This window comes from Panthera tigris, chromosome A2 (assembly GCF_018350195.1).
Source record: "Panthera tigris isolate Pti1 chromosome A2, P.tigris_Pti1_mat1.1, whole genome shotgun sequence".
Lineage (NCBI taxonomy): Eukaryota > Metazoa > Chordata > Mammalia > Carnivora > Felidae > Panthera > Panthera tigris.
The window spans coordinates 41,418,178-41,436,780 of record NC_056661.1 but is presented as its reverse complement, the minus strand read 5'-3'; the positions used below and the strand labels follow the sequence as shown (position 1 = coordinate 41,436,780).

General features: G+C 37.9%; 1 protein-coding gene across 1 annotated transcript in view; it reads left to right on the top strand.

The window, feature by feature from the left end:
* The window catches only part of CNTN3 (contactin 3), a 331,683-nt gene that overhangs the window by 92,164 nt on the left and 220,916 nt on the right, over positions 1 to 18,603 (top strand). The window lies entirely within an intron of this gene.

The following is an 18,603-nucleotide window of genomic DNA, read 5'->3' as shown; positions in this document are numbered from 1 at the left end:
TTAAGCAGGCTCCATGCTCATTGCAGAGCCTGATATGGGGCTTGATCCCATGACCCTGGGGTCATGACCTGAGCCAAAATCGACAGTTGGATGTTTAACCAACTGAGCTATCCAGGCGCCCTGATTAAATAATTTCTTAAAAACTGTTGATACTGTAATTAAGATGAAATGTATGATCACTAAACATGAGCCTTGGCTTCCTTTAACAGTACAGATTTAGTAATGGACAGCATCTACAAACAACAGCCGTACGTTTGGGCTGCGTTTGAAAATCATACGCTCTCCAATAGTTTGTGGGTAAAGGATACAATGTCTTCATGTGCCCCAATCACACATGCCATCCTGTTCTTTGTCACCTTAATGTGAATCACTTTCTGTGCCAGTCTTTCATCCCAATCGTGGTTAAGGAAAGCTTTAAAAGCAAAATAAACTTGTTAAGTCCCCCCTGAAATATTTTTCATTTGGTTTAATGATGCCACACTTGTAATCACTGAGAAAACGAGTTTGGTGTTGGATGTGGCACTTCAAGTAAACTGTTGCCATAATCTCAAATGACTGTCATTTCTTCTGCTGTGTTTGTGTGCAGTGTAGTATGATATGATGGCACTGATACTGGTGAAATGGAGATGTTGCTGATCTCTGCTTATAAATCTTGACATCCTCCCTGTTTTCACCGATAAACTTATTTCAAATCATCCCTCTCAGTTGCAGCACCCTAAATCTTGAATTGCTTTTCATTTATCCCATTTACATCTTGACAGTCTATCAGAGTTTGAATGTGGAAATCTGGAGAAAAACAAGGCAGGCATTGTTGGTGTATTTTGTTCTTATAACCGTGATCATTGATAATTCCACCTATTAGATTTTTGTAAGCTTGATGGTGAGTAAGAAAGAGTTTGGGGGACTTAAAAAATAATGTGTATTGGAAATGCTATTAGAGTTCAGTAAACACATAAGATTAAATAAAACCCACAATTTTATTTAGCTCTTAAAGTGGCTGTTGTCTCAAATGCATCTGTTGATTAGTTCACTGACTCCTAGAAATGCAGTGCTAACCAATTTAATTGACTGTTGCCTAAGTGATAAACTGTCTTAAAGTACTCATCACATAAAAGTGTTTTTAAGTACCCTTGTGCGTATTTTGTCTTTGCATGAGATATATGAGCAGAGCTAGATGGATTGGGCTCCTATGTAGGAGTACAGTCTTAACTCATGAATGATGGTGAACTTTGAGTATAAAACAAACACACGCATGCACAAACATACACATGTACATGCATGCATTTATACAAGGCACAACAAAGGGAAAATCTTGATATTCTGGTCAGAAATATTTATCTTACAAATATATCTATAAGCAAAGAGAAGGCAGTGTCTATGCTATGATAGAGGGTGCCCCTGAATTACACTTCCTTGTCACTCTTCCTAATTTTCACCATTTCCAGTACAGTTTTTCATGGTCAACCCCTGTCTTTATAATCTTTCACCCGAACTATCACCTTGGCCTTGCTACTCATCTCTTTGCCTTCTTTCCCTTCCTTTCTCTGGCACATCCCACACCTTGCAGCCCAGATTACCTTTTTGAACGGCCATTTAGCGGGCATTTCCTGAGTGTTTTGTGTAAGGCATTGTGATAAGTGGTATAGAGGAAGGTAAGATGGATTGGGTTATTGCCTCTAGGAAGGAAAGGAGGCACATGTAAACAGTGAGAGAAGAAAAATGCTAAAGATTTAAGACCCTATTTAAGAAAAGTGCTGGAAAAAGAGACTGGAATGGAAGTTCTAAGAAGAGAGAACTTAGAGAAACGAAGAAGGAAAAATATTCATGGGGAAGACTGTTTGAGATGGATCTTAAAATAATAATATTGAGAATGAACATGCATTGAGCACGTTGTACCAAGCATTGAGCTAAGGGCCTTGAGTGGATTATATTGTTTAATTCCTTCAGCAACCTCTGTGCCTAGTACTATTGTTATCACTATTTTATGAATGAGGGACCAATGGCTCTGACAAGTTAAGGAATTTTCTAAAATTCACATACCTAACAAGGGTTTGAGCTGGCATTTGAAAACCAGTCTGGAAGACAGCCCTTACTCCACAGCCCATGGATATAACCATTATGTTACAGTTGGACATGATGTAAGAGAATGGGGCAATGTCTAACTTAGTATGTTGAAACTGCATAGACTGGGTGACTTAAACAACAGAAATTTATTTCTCATAATTCTGCAGGCTGGGACATCCAAGGGCAAGGTGCCAGTTGATCCACTGCTGGTGAGCTCACTCTTCCTAGTTTGCTGACAGCTATCTTCTTGCTAGGTCCTTACATGGTAGGGAGATAGAGAGATTAAGCTCTCTGGTCTCTTCTTATAAGGACACTAATCTTATCATGAGTGCCCTGTCCTCGTGGCTTCATGTAATCTTCATTACCTCCCAAGGCCTTGTCATATCGGGGAATAGGGCTTCAACATATGAATTTTGGGGAGGACACAAACATTCAGCCCATAACGGGTAGGAAAGATTATTTAAGTCTGGAGAAAAGTGTAACATAGCATTGGATCCCGGTCATACATGGCAAGTATGTAATAGCTTTGATAATAATGACAATCAATGTATATTGAAATGTTCTTGCGTGTCAACCCCAGCTTAAGCAGTCTGTTTGTATTTAATTATTGCAGTGATCCTTTGAGCTAGGTATTATTACAAATATTATTACTTTATAGAAGGAAACCGAGGTACAGAGAGATTACTACCTTGCCTAAAGTCACATTCCATTATTAAGTGTAGCCACATTTCAAACCCAAGCCGTGTTTCTATAGATCTATGCCGTGCTGTGCAGAGTCATGTGCAACTATCGGGCACTTGAATTATGGCTAATCCAAACTGAGATTTGTGGGTTGTTTTTTTTTTAAGTTTTTGTTTATTTATTTTGAGAGAGAGATTGGGGTGGAGGGGCACAGAGAGGGGGAGAGAGAGAATCCCAAGGAGGCTTCTCACTGTTAGCACAGAGCCCAGTGTGGGGCTTGAACCCATGAACCCTGAGATCATGACCTGAGACGAAACCAAACGTCGGACGCTTAACCAACTGAGCCACCCAGGTGCCCCAAACTAAGATTTAAGTGTGAAATACTGGATTTTAAAGACATATTTTGAAAAAAAGAATAGATGATATCCGATTAACAATATTTATATTGATTTAAATGTTGAAATATATTTGATAATATTGGGCTATATATAAAATGTGATTAAAATTAATTTTACCTGTTTCAATTTCCTGTTTATTTCTAGACAATGTAAATTTTATGTCTCATTTTTTTGTGTGTGAGAACATTGAAGTTCTACTCCCTTAGCAAATTTCACTTATAGAATACATTATCAAGTATAGTCATATTTCCATTATAAATTAGATGTAGAGTCTGTGCCCTTAGCACAATTGAGAAGTGGTAGGGAAAAAATGAGGTTGGGGCTAGAAATTGTTAAGCAAGAAATGATGCCATCTTAGCTTTGCTGTGAGACCAGTGTCTCCAAAGGATGTTTGTAGGATGCACTGGAAGGAAGAAAAACAAAAAGGAAAGATCTGCCTGTGGGTTATTGTAGTACATGAAGTGAGAGATAACTCATACCCAAACCAGGGTAGTTGGAATCACAAAGTAAAGACTAGAGATGAGAGAAATTACAGTCAGAATTGAAGGGGTATGATGAACAATTGGATAGTTCTACCTGGTGAAAGAGAAAAGATAGTGGAAGGGGACTCTTGAGGTTTCCAAATTGAGTGGGAAGACAATGAGACACTTAAAAGAAATAATAAACACAGAAGGAGTCAGGGATTTGGATGTGTTTTGAACATACTGAGTATGTTCAGTACTCAGTATGTTCTTTGAGATGCTCAAAGATTGTCAGGGTGGTATGAGCTGCAAGTCACAAGATGAGATCCCAGTGTGTGGGGGTGGGGGAGGGGTGGGCACGTGGTATCCCAGCAGGAGATTCAGATGGTGAGGGGTGTTGATTGGGATAGCAACTGGTGAGACTGTCTAAGGATGATGGATGGAGAGTCAGACCAACCCCAAGGGCAAGTGTGAGGAGTAAGGAAAGACAGAATACAGCTGTGGAAGGACTTTCAAGTCAACAGGGTAAGGTGGAAACTGAGGAGTTATTTCAGGAAAAAGGAGGTGGAAGGAGATGGAACCTGCAGAAAAGCTGCTTTTTCTTGTGAACGGGAAGCCCTGAATTACCAGAGCGCAAACCTTTAAGGAAGAAATACTTGGCAAGAAGGAAGAAAAGACATTGATAACAGTAATCTTTGATAAAATGGATTTATTTGCATACATACACATACATGTATTTTTGCACATACACTCATATATTCCAGGCTATGCCCATCTTGTAAAAGAGAACAGTGTGGATTAGAACATTTGGGGCCCTTATCCCCAGTCACATGACCAATTACTGGTCCAATGGGTTCTTGATCTAGGTTGTCTGAATTTTCCCCTGTGAAGCTTTCACCTGCAGTAAGCCTTTTTTGAGTATGGTGTATTGTAGATCCTTTCAGAGAAAAGAACCAAATGGTTTCTCCTTGATACTGGGTAAGGGAGAATATTGATACTGATCAGTGTTTGGAAGACATGACAGCCCAGGTACACATTGGAATGAGTTGCCTATTAAAACCATTTACATGCATTTGCCATTTTCTCCAGCTACGCTTAAGGTGAATAGCCTTAAGAGAATGGACAGAAACTGAAGTGTCCCAGGGAGGTTGGGCTACCGAAAGCAAAGTGGTTCTTTGAATACAGAGCTGTTCCTGAGTCAAAAAACTTCAGACTTAATTAGTATTACCTGTGCAGGAATTGCCTTAGTGTGCCAAGTGGCTTAGGGGATCAGAATCCCATTTGTTATTCAATGGGATTGATAATTGGTAAGTCGTAGTCCTGGCTTCTGTATTTATTTCTTTTGTCTTTCCTTCTTAAAAACTGTGCATTGCTGGGGTGCCTGGGTAGTTCAGTCAGTTACACGTCTGTCTCTATAGGTTTCAACCCCACGTTGAGATTGTCTCCATCTCTCTCTGCCCTTCCCCCACTCTCACATGTGTGCACGCTGTCTCTCAAAATAAACACGTAAACAAAACAAAACAAAACTGTACATTGTTTTCCTGGGATGAATTGTGAACACGTACTAATGTTTATTGCTTCAAGTACTTGCTGATTCATCTTACCTACTGCTGAGTGTTTGGGAGATTGGTTCCTTACACTGATGTGCATTTCCTTTATACTATATTTGTACCATCTTGCTAATCATTATATGAGTTTGATTAGATGGAAATACTCATCAGTGTGGAAATAGACTATTTCCTCACTATTACCAGTTGCCAGTCCGTGTCTTTGAGCTTGCATAAAAATATGGACCATAGCTACTTGGCCGTCCTTATTGGCAGGCACTGTGCAAGGTTTTGGTTTTTTTTAACATGTTTTTCTATAATTCTCACGTCAACTATGTAGTGTCCAGTTCTCCCACATTTTCTATCTTTTGTTTCCTCCAAGTTTTAAAACTTTTCTTTTTGCATGCTATGTCTTTGAGACACTCCAGCAGTGAAAAAGCCTGCAAGGGTATTCCTTGAGGATCCCTTCCCTCACTTTCCAGGGCAACCTTCCATTGACTATGCATTCTTTCCGAGCCTTACCGACACCCCAACCCTGTCCCTACTTGTGTAAATTCAAAACTTGGACAAAAAATGTCCATTCACAGGGACCAGTTTGCATCCGTATTGCTTTCAAAGCAAAACCCTAACTAAAAAACTGCGGAATATTTTAGTTTGAGAAATAGCAGGCTCTTTGTTCTTGTTTTGTCAGTGAGCCCTAGCTTGTCATGTGCTTTTTTTATCCCTCATGAATGAGATCTGCAGGTAAAATTTATGTTCACTTCTGCATGTTGCTTCCTTTGAACATCAGCTGACACTTTCAGTTCAGACAATGTTAGATGACAGAACCCCATGATTAGATATGCAATATCGGATGCTATTTTAGATAGAGATACTGTAAATTTCAAAGTACTTGATGAGAACAATATGCAGTAAGGAACAATCAAATTATGTATGCATCTTAACGTGTATCTGTGCATATAATTTGAAGAAACTTTGGGAGGAGATAGTTATTTTATGTTTTGTGATATGACTTTCATAGTTTAAAGCAGTATCACATAATTGAACAGATTTTGGAGTTTTTATTTGCCAGCCACCATGGCAAGAAGAGGCTTGGCCCATTTTGCGAAATGTCCACTGCTGGCCAGTATTTTTTTTCTTTTTCCATAAGGTCAACTCCCAATGCCCACAAGGAACACCACATTAATTTCTTTAAGCAGTGTCAGTAAACACAAGGAGGCAAATGACTTACAGAAATGGGTGAGATGTTAGAATTCATTTGTCCATCTGTACACAACCATATAAATGAAAATGATTGAGCAACCTTTATATTAATTTTTTATCGTTAATCAAATCACTGATGCAACAAATGGAACCAATAATAACTGCCATTGCACTACAAATTCAATTGTGAAACTGTCCTTCTGATACTACTAATCATAAAATTCATGTTACATGGTTAAGATTAAGACACTAGCGATGATGAGGGGCACCTGGGTGGCTCAGTTGGCTCAGTGTCTGAATTCAACTCTGGTCATGATCTCTCAGTTTTTGAGCTCAAGCCCGACATCAGGCCCCCTGTTGTCAGCATAAGCCTGCTTCTGATCTATTCTCTTCCTCTCTCTTTGCCATTCCCCCACTCACGCTCTCTGTCTCCCTCTCTCAAAAATAAATAAATATTAAAAAAAAAACTAGCAATAGTGAAATGTTTACACAGCAGTCTGTTTTGAAAAATACCTACTGAGTGTAAAACAGTATGCATCTTGGTCATGCTACGTTGTGGATATTTATTGATTAAAAAGAAGAAAAACAACAAACTTAATGTTGGAAGAAAAAAAAAGACAAAAACTCCCCGTACTGCTAGCAGGCCATTAGATTTACCAAAATGCTTCCTCTTCCACCTTCTGTTTGGCAGCTGAGGAATTAAGCTCTTCTGTTGGTATTTGACTTACTACTTTCTCTTTGTATTATCCGGGCTTACTTTTCTCATTTTGGGGACTGCTGGAGACAAAACTAATATTCCCACCTGTCACTTAAACAGGAGGCAATTTGTTCCTTTTAACTAAAAGGGCAGTTGAAAAAAAAAGGAAAGGAGCATGCTCTCTATTCATTCAGGTAGGCCTGAGCCCCAGCTCGGGATGTGTGACCTTGGGAGCCTCTTGCACAGAAGAAACTGCTCTTTTCCTGGACTTACTGCATAGTGATCGAAGGCTCATCATCTGTTTGTGGAAGGTGGTTAGGAAAGAAACCTCAAGGACCAATTGTGGTGGTGTGTGACGGTGTGGTGACTCATGAATCCATATTCTCTGAACCTGTTACTCGATTCAGTTTTTTACCTGGACAGCATTATAGGATCTGCTGGTCTGAGAGAGTGAAACGTGAACACCGCTGTTTACATTGGCTCTTGTGACGTATTCATGGTTTCTTACAAGCATGTGAACATTATTTGCTTTCAGTCCTACAAGCAAGAAGGGTGATCAAGGTTGCCCTTGGCTGGACTTAAAGAACCCAGGCTAGTCTGAGGTCATGGGCTGCCCTTCTGACATTGTTTGGCATTGCCCATTGACATGCAGCCCTACTAAGTTTCAAGTAATATTCAAAGAATATATGAATACTGGGGGTAGTATTTCCCTGTTGCGGATTATTCATGGCAGCATTTCCTATGCCCTCTTGTTCTTAGAACGTATGCAGCAGAGAGGGCAGTCTGTATATGCCCCCCAGGGAGTTTTCAAGGCAGATAGCAATCTGCATGTGTTTTCATATCAGCCTTAAGTTTTTGAAGCAGAACTCCTGGATTTTTCATTTCCATATAAGGTTTTCATTAACAAGTGTTGTTTTATAGGTTTTTAAAATACCTTCTGTAATTTAAAAAAAAAACTTTTTTAACATTTATTGATTTTTGAGAGACAGAGAGAGACAGAGCACGAGAGGGGGAGGAACAGAGAGAGAGGGAGACATAGAATCTGAAGCAGGCTCCATGCTCTGAGCGGTCAGTACAAAGCCCGATGTGGGGCTCGAATCTGGAAACTGTGAGATCACGACCTGGGCTGACATCGAATGCTTCACTGAGTGAGCCACCTTGGCACCCCACCTTCCATGACTTTTTGAATAGAAAACAGAGCTTTTCATTCTCATGCTGTGAGTGTGTGTACAAATATGAATGACACATAAACTCAGACATATGTATAAAAAATACACGAAGAGGTCATAAACAGAACATATGTATGTGGATAATTATGAAGAAGAGGCTGTTAACCAATGTACTACATGGGTTTCTGAGTACCCATGCATCTTTCAGTTAAGGAATGATATTTACTGTAGCATATACAATGCCACAAATGCCTTTTTTTTCTTTTTGCTTGATTACACAGCAAAACAAATATAAAATACTCGGTGCTGTGGACATTATTCCTATTATGGGAGAAGAGAGAAAATAAACATTCAGCTAATGACAGTATAAAAGGAACTAATACTTTTTTATGCCTCCTGGGGTTTTTGAAAGCCCTTTGCTGGTTATTTTGTTAAGTTTCCCATTGCTACTACTTTGGCGGGTAATTATTTGAACACAGAAAGGAGGGTAAATACCTGTTAGAGAGTTGTCTCTCCATGAGAACTGATGTAGTAGGTGTTATAAAAATTTCTTTTTTTTCCGTCTTCTTTGGAGTTACCACCCCACATAGATTAATAAGGACCTTTTGTCTTAGACATAATACTTGCAGTTATTTGCTCAAACCCGATAAGTGAACACAGGGGGCAGTGTTCAAAACTACCATGGAGATAAGGACAATTCCATTCCATTTTTCATGCCTTGTAGACGCTCTAATGAGTGAAGCCATTTATTAGACTAAGTTCTCGTAAATTTTTGTTCCTCAGTCAGATTAATTAAAAGTTTGATGCAAGGGCTAAGTAAAAATGGGCAATAATATCAAATTCCATTTACTGTACTGCTGCTGCATTTAAAATATTGATTATCTTTGCATCAAAAACCCTATAATATTGATATCATTCCCATAACTCCGTGGCTCAGAAAGCTTAAATGTTTTGCCGAAAAAGGTAGATGGTAGTATTGAAGGGGAAAAAAAACATGTCTGTCTCTATGCAAAGTCACTGTCTCCCCCAGCCCCACCCCCCAGTTAAACATATTCCTTCCTGAAGCAGGTGTTGGCAAACTTTCTCATGCAATATTCAGGTAGTAAATATTTTGGGCTTTGTGTACCATATGGTCTCTGTCATAACTATTGTGCTGTTATAATGTGAAAGCAGCCATAGACAGTACATAAATGAGTGAGCATGGCTGTCTTCCAATAAAACTTTATTGATGGACACAAACTTGAATTTCATATAATTTTCATGTGTCATGAAATATTATTCTTTTGATTTGTGGGCCATACAAAAACAGATGGCAGTCGAATTTGGCCTATGGGCATAGTTTATCGACCTCTGTCCTAAAGCATAAATACATTTTTTTAAGATTATTTTTTTTATCAAGGACTTATGTTATCATGTGCAAAGTATTTAGCAATGTGCTGTTAGAGAATAAAAAAGGGCACAGGTTCAGAAAAAAAGGAGACAACCTGTGCACAAAATACTTATTATACAGATGCTTTGGGAGAGTTATAATCCAATGCACTAAATTGAATTTCTGATAAAGTGGGATTAATTTTGACTGGAGTATCAAAAGAGACTCTCTGTCTTGAAGGATAGGAGGCAAAGCATTCCAGGAAGAAGAATTGTGTAAATCAATTCAAGATAATTTAGTTGGTAAACAATTATGGGTGAATTCCTTGCTAACAACCTGATATGTCTTACTCCCCGTGGGGCTGCCTTCTGGGAAGACAGAATGTTGCTTTGTGTGGTAGTGCAGTTTGGGATTGCCATGGGAAGAAGCTCTGATTTTTTTCTTAAGATTAAATTTGACATTATACCTAATACTTTTGGACTTTTAAATGAGGCTATTTCAGGGAAGTGTTTGTGTGTGTGTGTGTGTGTGTGTGTGTGTGTGTGTGTGTGTGTGTTTTCCTGAACATTTTATGATCTGAGTTTAATAATGTTGCAGGGTAGATTTGGCCCAGGAACCACCCGTGTGTAGGTCTGTAAACCAAAATCCCCAAATATATGTAATGAGTTGCATCTATACATTTCATATAAGTAACGAATCTCAAATTTGAAAAGTCCTCGAAAGACAATCTTGCTCAGGCCCTCTCTGAAAAGCAAGTGTGTTTTCTAAGTCAACCTCCCGTTCTGAGTTGAAGATACAGAAGTGTGCAGCATGCACAGGCAGCCAACAGGTGACAGATTCAAATCTGAGCATTGCATCCTAACCTTAGGAGATTTAGACAAAAGGAAGAAAGTAAGAGTAGTGTGTCAGTTATGTGAAGTAAATTCATGGTTCGCTTAAACGATTTATCTGGACCTGAGGATATTTTGCAAAGGGAGTCATTTCATGGGTAAGTAAGATGTATACAAATGCTGGCCTCTCTTGAAAGTAACTTTAAACAACTTCTTTTTTTTTAATGTTTTTAATGTTTATTATTTATTTTTGAGGGAGACAGAGCAAGGGTGAGGGAGGGGCAGAGAGAGAGAGAGAGAGACAGGGAGACATAGAATCCAAGGCAGGTTCCAGGCTCTGAGCTGTCACCACAGAGACCTACATGGGGCTCAAACTCACAAACTGTGAGATCATGACTTGAGCCGAAGTCAGATGCTTAACTGACTGAGCCACGCAGGCGCCCCCTTTAAGCAACTTCTTTAGAAATCTGAGTAATGAAGCAGCCCATCAAAAGCTCAACTTTTTTTTTTTTTAATTTTCATAGCCTAGGCAGCTGTTACATTCAAATAAGTCATTGAAATCCAGAAATGGGGCTTTGCTTCACCACTCAGAAGTTATATAAGAGATGACTGGTAGAGTATTGCTTTTAGAAGTGCTCTGTATGTGTGGTTTTGCTAAAGCTACTCTTGTGTAGTATCAGTATTTTCAGTATTCAGGAGAGAGTGGATGAATTGTAGGTGGCCAACATCTTGCAAATTTCTCAAACAGAAATAGCCACCTAATGATGAGACGATATTTTTTAAGAGTCATAGATGCACTCATTCACTTAAAATATGAATCTATATTTTTATATGGTGAATTATTGCAGTTGGACACATACATTCCCATAGGAGATAGGGTGTTTGCTTAGAATTATCTTGAGAATGCCAAATTCCTTTTTTATTTGATCAGCATTAACATTTTGTAAATTAAAACAATTTGCAAAGAAGCATAAACACACACATGTTTCTATTCTGACACCGAGTTATCAAGTACAATATGATCGGCATGATTAGGAGTTAGAAATGTGTGTTGAATATATTCAGTGTCTTCCAAAGTTTAAAAACTGGGATAAGGGAAATGCGAGTGAAAAACAAGTCAAGGCAATATATAGGAGGATAGGGATATCATGATGAATAAAGTACACAAAAATCGTGCTAAGAATTCTGAATGGAGAAAGGTTACTAAGTGGCAATACTGAGTAAAAATGAATGAAGGAATTGAGTGATTTTCTTTAGACTTCCTGCATAACTGTGTCTTTTCATACATATCGCCAAATGCTTCTCTAGGATCATGGCACCAAAAGTGTATAGAGAGCGTTCATTTTAACTCATCCTCTGCAGCCCTGAGGATCATTTATATTTTGTGTTAGTTATTAAGGAAAGCATAACATAAAAATGAGTTTGATTTTTTTTTCTTTACCCAGAGCATTTAATATTCAGTTAGAATTCGGTGACTCTGTAGATGCAAAGTGTCTAGTACAGAGTCTGGTAATCAGTGTCTGTTTTACCTTCAGATGTTAATGTTTGAGACTGTGCATGTGTTTAATAAGTGTATGTAATGAGGGATTTTGCTCCATATTATACAGAACTAAGAAGCGGTGTTTTTCAAAATAACGTAAAATACGTGTTATTTGCCAAGGTTACCAGCAAAGCATAATAGTTTTTGCTCCCCTTTGCAAGACTACAGAGGATTTAGCAGTTCACAAGATTTAGGGAAGGCCCTCTTGTCATTTTTACATCTTGGGACCACAAATACTCTTTCCATTTTGAAAGTAGACAGTTCATTTCCTTCATTGGCAAAGTTGGTTTCATTCCTAAATGAAGGAAATTAAATAGCTTGCAATCATAACAATTCCCCCTGCCAAAAAAATAATCTGGGACCTTGATGGAAAGAGAGGCATGATTCTAGACCAGGGATTATCAAATTGTTATCAAAATCCCAGGGATAGGTGATGAGCTTAATATGGAAGCTTATGTCTGGCATTAACAAAAAAAGGAAAATATTTTAAAGCAGATGGGATAAAATAGAATTGAAAAACATGTTATGATCTAGAATGAAGTAAAGATCACTATTCTTTCAGGAGATTTTTTTTTATCAATTATATGTATGAGTATGTATACACACATGCTGTGTCTACAATAAATCATGATGAAAAATAAAATTTAGTTGTGGGTAAATGATAAATTATGAGTAAATTTGAGAAATTATTTAGTTATTCAGATGGAGGCAGCACTGAGATTCTCCCCACCTCAACCCCATAGTTCCAGACACAGTTTTGGCAATGGTCTTCCTCTGTCCTGTTTCCCTGCATCTCTATACCTACTGCACAACCCAACTTAATATCCCTTTGTGGTCTAGAAAGAAAAAAGCAGGATATACACAAACATTTGCAAACACTCAGCTAGCTTCTGCTTACCGAGGTATAGGCCAGAAACAATTATGCTCTAGTCTAATAAATGAGATTACACTGCAAAAATACTACAGAAAGCAATCACCAGCTAGTATTACTTCTTAATAGCTTCTCCATTACAACTGATTTATGATAGAAATTCTTTATTGTATAGTTATTTTTTTCATAGAAACAACAGCCTTGAACTGGAGTTCAGTTTGAACATTCTTTCTCAAATACATGAAGGGAATCATGCCTGAGTCCCATAAAGCCTTGACCCAATCTTTTTGGTAAAGAATAGAAACCACAAATACAATAATCTCTATTAAAACCTTTGAGGGAAGGATGCTAAAAAAATGTTTTTAAAGGAGTTGATTAATGAAGTCTTCAATTCAGTGTGATTGGCGAGAACCTTGTGAATTTGCATATGTCAGAGATGGTCCATGAAAATTGGTATAATAGAAAGTGGGGATGTAAGTGTTTTTCTTTTCAGACAAATGAGCCATGGATCATACACTCTTGGATGTATTGTGCACATTGAACACTGCATCTAACAATAGCACTGAACTTTTTGTTTGTCAGGTAGAGTTGCCATTAAACCATCTAGCGAGGAGAGTATAACTATGGGCTGAGGATTATGGAAGGATGTCAGGAAGGTTCTAAAGCACTATAAGTAACACTCATATAGAAACAAAACATATTGTATGGAAACCAATTTGACAATAAACTTCATATATTGAAAAAAAAGAAACAAAACATAAATTTAAAGGAAGAAAGCCATAAAGCATTATGAAAGCATTTAGTATGCCAGGAAATTGGTTAACTATTTCATTTAGCAGTTCGGACAATTTAGGGAGGGCCCTCTTGTCATTTGTGCTTCTTGGGAGCACGAATACTCTTTGCATTTCGAAAGTAGACAGTTCTTTTCCTTCATTGGCAAATATCAGAAACACAGATATCAAATATAGGCGCTGGCCTAAAAGTATCAAAGTAAAATGTTAGGCACCCTCCAAATAATCCCACATTCTCTTTTTTTACTCAACTATAATACAAATTGAATATTAATCCAGTGAAATAGATCATAACTTTCATCAAAGTATGTGATGGATGTGAAATATTTTAGAATATGAAAATTCTGAAATCCAGATATCTTAACCTTCAACATGACCAGAATGTACATATATGTTAATGAGTATGGACATTCTTCTGGGTTTTTTAGACCAGTTGCAATGAGAGAAATATGTGGTTTTTGCTAAAGTTTTGTCATGTTTTGAAATAGTTCTGCCACTCCACAGAGAATTTTTTTATTGAACATTTATTTCTAGCACCTATAAAGCTTAAACAGTACTTTTCAGTTTTTAATTCTCTAATATTGAACACTGCTTCCCATGCAGTTTCTTCATTTCTGTTTATGGACAAAATGTGAAATACAAATTGTGAAAATAATTTAGTAAACCATTAATTTAGCAAATTAAATAATTTTATTGCTTTATATTCGTCTCTCCTATGCTCTCATACTCCAGGTGTCTGTCTACCATACTCCAGCCTTTTTCTTGTAATTTAATTGCTTGATAACATTTCCAGATGTGGGAAATGGATAAATTAGTTACTCCTGGTAAGCTTTTCCTTTTTCGTTTTCATCATAACTCTACTGTATTGGTGTTTCCCTTTTTTTCTAGCATGTCGGTCATAGTACATTCAGCTGCACATGACAAAAACCCTTTAGAGGTTCATTTTTCTAACATTCAATGTTTGGACTTAGGCAGTTCATTTCGGTTCAGGAACTCAGCGATGTGAGGGCTCTGGATTAGCTTTTCTGTGGTATATGTATACTTCCTCTCATGGTGTCTAGATGGCCATAGGGATTCCCAGCATTACATCCTTCCTCACAATTTCCATATCAAAAAGGAAAGGAAGCAAGGTCAGCATTTCTTTCATTTTTGTTTCTTTGTTTCATTTTGTTTTCCTCAAAATCAGGATAGAGACTCTTTCCTAAAAGTTTTTAGCAGATTGTCCCTTATCTTTTGTTATAAGGTCGAATTATGTCCCCCTCAAAATTTGTGTGTCGATGTCCTCAGAACATGACTTTATTTGGTCATAGGGTCATTGCAGATGGGATTAGTTAAAATGAGGTTATTAAGGTAGGCCCTAATCTGTTATGACTGGTATCTTTCGAAAAAGGGAAAATTTGGACACATAAAGGGAAAATGACCTGAAGGGACAGAGGGAGAAGACAGCCATCTATAAGCCCAGGTGACAGGCTTGAAACAGAATCGTCCCTCATAGCCCTCAGAAGGAGCCAGTCCTGCCCATGCCTTGACTTGAAATTTCTAGCCTGCAGAACTATGAGACAGTAAATTTCTGTTGTTTAAACAAGCAAGCTTGTGGTACTTTGTTGTGGCCAACCTTGCAAACATATGTACCCCTCTTTGGCTGTTACTGGTCTCATACATAGCCCAATCTTCCTTGTCTGCCCTGCTCTCCAGTCAAGAACTACCAAGAGTTCAGGGTACGTAATTTATCTGGTGCTTTCTGTATCTCTGATGAAAGGCAGATTCTGAAGGCAAGGAAAAAAAATAGGTAAGAGATGTTGAGTAGACAGCCACCATTGTGCCACAGCTAGTTTTTGACATGCTGCATGGGTTAGACATTCAAATATTTGTTAAAGAAATGAATTATCTTAAGATTGGATTCTGTATCCTCCCTTGACTTGGGAATATAAATGGAATTTTATTTTTGTCATTTCTGTTTGGTTGGCATTTTCTAGCTTTAAGCCACCAATGCCAAAAAAAAAAAAAAAAGATAATGCCCCACTGCTATAAAATGTTTTCATCTTTTATTTGTTTTTTTCCTGTAGAATAGTAGGACCAAGATCTCATTTCATTGGTGACCTATAATTTTTACTTTCTCTGACCCAGGCTAGAGCTCATTCTGTTTGGTTTGGGTGCCTTGTAAGTACATTGGACTATTCCTTTCTAGCTCCTTGTCTTAAATTCTGCTTTAAATAGAAGGCCTCACTCTAGCTCCCTTTTGGGATTGACCCTCTTCATTTCTAAATATCTTTCTGTTTTTGCATCATGTAAATATGATATAAATAAGTGAGGGAAAATAGGATATGCTTTCCTTTTTTCTATAGGAATTTCAGAGATAACATTGTGGTCTTTTAGGAATTTCATTTCTTTTAGTAAAAGTAATGCAACTGCCTGGATCCTTTGTCTATTTCTCTATGTCAGTCTTCATAAAAACTGTATAGAGTATGACTATTAGGATTGATTGGCTGCAGTTTGATCTTTTAGGTGACATTACCTTAGGAACTTATAAAGCTGGTACTTACATTCAAAGGTAGTTATTTCAAGTAGCCTGTGGGTATTTGGGGGAAAAATAACACCTCGTGATTGGGCTTTTGGACTGATTAGTCCTGTTCGGAAATGTTATATGCCCTTTATTTTAGGCTGTAAACTTAACATGGAGCTTTGGAGCTAGGCTAGCATATCAAAAAAATGCTCCTGTCACAAAAAGTAAAGTTTAGCATCAATCTAAATGTTACATCGAATCCATTTAGCCAGGCAGGAGGCTTCCTTCTGTTCTCAGCCAAGCTTCTCTTTGCTGGTTATGAATATCCATGTGAATTGTCAAGGTTCTGTCCTTTTGAGGATCAAAATTCATTTTTGAAGAAAATGTGGGATAATTTCTTTTCGATGAGCAAAGACTTCAGAACCTATTCCTTTTAAGTTTATATTGCTGCCAAGAGACTACATTATATCCCAAGCAGCTCTCATCACCGGTTTCATTCTGGTGAAGCAAGACTGAGTGGCCTTTGTCTCTTTTCAGAGTATGAAACATGGACTGACCTGTCATGTTTGATTATGAATTTGTACTTACATTTTAGGAAGCTTTCAAATGGCTGCTAATGGTCTAAAAAGCCTTTAGGAGCCTTAAATTTCAGAAATGGTGCGTGTGCACCTCACAGGCTGGGAGCCCCACTGTTAGCAGAAAATATTGAAGTTGAAAAAGGAAGCTGATGGTTCGTTTTTGTCTTTGACCATATTTAGAACTGTGTGGTTTACTGGGAAGGGAAGCGCACCCAGAACATGAGCACTAGGGTCTGATCACAGTCTCTCACAAAACAAAACAAGACAAAACAAAACAAAACAAACCTGTGTTGCCACGGTTAGGTTGTCTAATCACCCTGTGCCTCATTTTCTGCTGGAGAGACCAAACAACTATAAGGTGAGAACATAATCTCTGAAATTAAAATCTCAGCTTTGTCAATCACTAGCTATAAAAAAGCATCTGCCTTAGGGGCACCTCGGTGGCCCAGTCAGTTAAGTGTCCATCTTCAGCTCAGGTCATGGTTCTTGGGTTCGAGCCCCATGGCGGGCTCGGTGCTGACAGCTCAGAGCCTGGAGCCTGCTTCAGATTCTGTGTCTCCCTCTCTCACTCTGCCCCTCCCCTGTTCATACACACACACACACACACACACACACACACACACACACGCCTGCACATACTCTCTCTCTCTCTCTCAAAAACAAATAAAATTAAAAAAATAAAAAGTATCTGCTTTATAGAGAGTTATTGTGAGAATTCCTTCATTCATCTTATTTATTCAACAGATTGATAGGGAATATCTCCCATGTTCTAGGAGTTGGGGATAGAGCAAAGGATTAGACCCAAATAGCAAGCACATATGCGAACATGTATGATGTTCACATATAGTGAGATACAGCAAGATGTGCTTTGATACCTCTGTGAAAGGTGGAAGTGAGAGGTGGGTGGATGGACAGTCACATGTAAGCTGAGAAGAGTTCTGAATGACAAAAGGAAATCAGAGTAACAAGGGAGGTGGTGGCTCAGCCCAGTGTGACAGCAGTCATCATTGTCTCAGAGGCAGAGACAAGACATTGGTGGCACAGGGTGCCGGTACGGCTGGACCTCATAGCACAGGAGATGGGATCAAACGTAGCCTGGGAATAAGAGAGGCAAGGCTTATACTTTCCTTAGTACAGGGCCTGGCACATAAATATTAGCAAATTACCTATTGTGATCATTTTCCCAAAAGGGTCTCAGTATGAAAAGTTTTCTAGTTATTTAACACCTTCATTTAAAATTAATATGGGTCTCTAGAGAAGAATTAGATCACCATTTTGGGATATGACTTATGTTAGATGGTGATTGGATTGCATATTTGGGTTTTCGTTGTGGCCACTTATAGGAAATTATTAAAAACACCTCTTTTTATCTTTTTTCATGGAAATCATCCCTTTCTTATCTCGAGCTAATTTTCCTTCTGTCAGCTTCTCTCCCCAATTTACCTGGAATTTTTAAATCTACACCATTATGTTACTGTAGTATTGTTGTCAAGTGCTACATATGTTAAAGTTTTTCAGAAAAATAATGGCAATCCCATATCCTAAGTGAAATAAAGTGGCCACTCAAAGTAAATCAAGAGCTGTTCCACCAGAAAAAAAAAATGTTATGAAAAATCCACCACATTTGTAAATACTTACAAATAGGCATTAGAATTAGTTTCAGCTTCCCAAGACCATAAATTTGATTAATGAAGCTGATTATCTATTTATTTATTTATTTATTTATTTATATTTATTTTTATTTATTTATTTTTATGCAATAAACTTACTTGGGGGAAAAATTTAAGAAAATGACAACATTGGATCTTTTGGATTAGGGACATTAGTAGCTATTTCAAAATCCATTTCTTCTGAAAGTTCTCCTTTTCCACAAAGAAAAGTGAGATTTTTTACCTTGTGTG